The sequence below is a fragment of the Schistocerca americana genome, chromosome 6, assembly GCF_021461395.2.
Source record: "Schistocerca americana isolate TAMUIC-IGC-003095 chromosome 6, iqSchAmer2.1, whole genome shotgun sequence".
NCBI classification, from domain to species: domain Eukaryota; kingdom Metazoa; phylum Arthropoda; class Insecta; order Orthoptera; family Acrididae; genus Schistocerca; species Schistocerca americana.
In genome coordinates, this window is record NC_060124.1 from 289,289,580 (window position 1) to 289,292,079 (window position 2,500).

Below are 2,500 nucleotides of genomic sequence, written 5' to 3' on the forward strand. Positions count from 1 at the left end.
CACCTCGAAACCCTCTCAGGTCCCGGCGGCGCGCAGCGCCGTCCTAAGTACTTGGTCGGGTTCGAGAGAGGCGCAATCGCCCGGAGTTTGGCGAGTAGACGCTTTAGGTGCGACCACCCGTGCTCCCAACTGAGCTTGCCGCTGCCGACAGAGGCCCGGGAGCGTGCTGTCGTGGCATTGCCGGCGGGAGACAACACGCGCCACCTACGGTGGCCGGCAGCTCCAACGCCAGCGCCACAGAAGGACAAAAGCCCCACTTGGGTGCCGAAGCGAACTCTCCCAGCACAGCGCACGCGCCAACACGTCCGCACAGCTGCGATACAAACCACCTGCGAGAACCGCAGAGGCGACCGAGCAGCAGACGGCGTCGCGGCGCCGAGCGCCGGGCGGCGGCGCATCCTCAGCGCACACAGTCCTCAATCGGACCAGCACACTGCAGATGTCCACCGCGCTTCGCACCGGGCCCGCGAGGACCTACTTTGGCCGCACGGCGCCGCGTGCAGGGTGCGCCGGCGCGCAGCTGCGCCGCCTGCCGCCTCCGTCGGCCGGCGCGCCTGCCACTGGCCGCCCCCACCAGCCGGCTGTAGCGCGTGCGCCCACGCACCGCGCGGCCAGCACGCCGGGAGGCCCCCCCTCACCGGCCGGGGACGGTCCCACCCAGCCACCGCCGCGTATCGCTTCACACCCACATGCCATTCACGTTCGTGGGCATGGTGGGTATCGCTGAAACAACCGGTTGGTAGCTCAACCGATCGTCGCCATCACTGATTCACCTCTAGCGAGAACAACCGCACCACAACGGTTTACCAGTTGTTCATTTGCGTAACGTCACCAGCAAATGTAGACGTCCATCGCCATTTGCAAATTCAACGATTGTTGCATGCCTGTGTCAGGTGTCACGACACACTATGTCTGCCCACATACACGCAACAACATGTGCACGCTTCGCGAACACGTGGAAGGTGGCCCCCGTACGTATGCGATGTCCATTGCGCGAACGACTGTCAACCGGCCTCTGTCGCATGTCGCAGATGTGGAACGCAGTGCACCATGCTATCACGGTGTGTGAGAAGAGACGACTACGTCTGACAACACGCGCCACTACATCAACAGACGGCTCATGCTGATCGCCATCCACGGCATACCATACTGCAATCCAGCTCTTATAGGGAGACGACACGTAGCTGAGTGCACAATATTTGGACCGTATGGTTCGCCGTTGTTGGCGCAGTCGTGGTACGGTCACACATGTACCACGATGTATCATTCAGTACATGAGGACCAATGTGCAGTACAGTGTGTCATTTGGACGTACAACATCAGCGGACAGTTGACACAAGCCGTACCACAACGTAGGCTGTGCTTCGCCATGCGAATGCCAATGAACAACTGCGAAGGGCATTGAGCATGTACGTCCTGCTGCCATCCGCACTACAGTGTATAGCTGCAAGGTGTTTAACATGAAGCGATACTCTGGGGACCGGGCAGTGCGAGTGGCAAACTATATTGCGGGGGTTGCAGTTAGGCAACACTACACTAATTTAACGCGTCGTATGACAATTACAGAGCGGGTTAAGGCCCAACGTGTGTTGGGTTAAGGCCCAACGTGTGTTGGGTTAAGGCCCAACGTGTGTTGGGTTAAGGCCCAACGTGTGTTGGGTTAAGGCCCAACGTGTGTTGGGTTAAGGCCCAACGTGTGTTGGGTTAAGGCCCAACGTGTGTTGGGTTAAGGCCCAACGTGTGTTGGGTTAAGGCCCAACGTGTGTTGGGTTAAGGCCCAACGTGTGTTGGGTTAAGGCCCAACGTGTGTTGGGTTAAGGCCCAACGTGTGTTGGGTTAAGGCCCAACGTGTGTTGGGTTAAGGCCCAACGTGTGTTGGGTTAAGGCCCAACGTGTGTTGGGTTAAGGCGCAACATAGGTTAGGTTAAGGCGCAACATAGGTTAGGTTAAGGCGCAACATAGGTTAGGTTAAGGCGCAACATGGGTTAGGTTAAGGCGCAACATGGGTTAGGTTAAGGCGCAACATGGGTTAGGTTAAGGTACAATATGGGTTAGGTTAAGGTACAATATGGGTTAGGTTAAGGTACAATATGGGTTAGGTTAAGGTACAATATGGGTTAGGTTAAGGTACAATATGGGTTAGGTTAAGGTACAATATGGGTTAGGTTAAGGTACAATATGGGTTAGGTTAAGGCGCAACATAGGTTAGGTTAAGGCGCAACATAGGTTAGGTTAAGGCGCAACATAGGTTAGGTTAAGGCGCAACATAGGTTAGGTTAAGGCGCAACACAGGTTAGGTTAAGGCGCAACACGGGTTAGGTTAAGGCGCAACACGGGTTAGGTTAAGGCGCAACACGGGTTAGGTTAAGGCGCAACACGGGTTAGGTTAAGGCGCAACACGGGTTAGGTTAAGGCGCAACACGGGTTAGGTTAAGGCGCAACACGGGTTAGGTTAAGGCGCAACACGGGTTAGGTTAAGGCGCAATACGGGTTAGGTTAA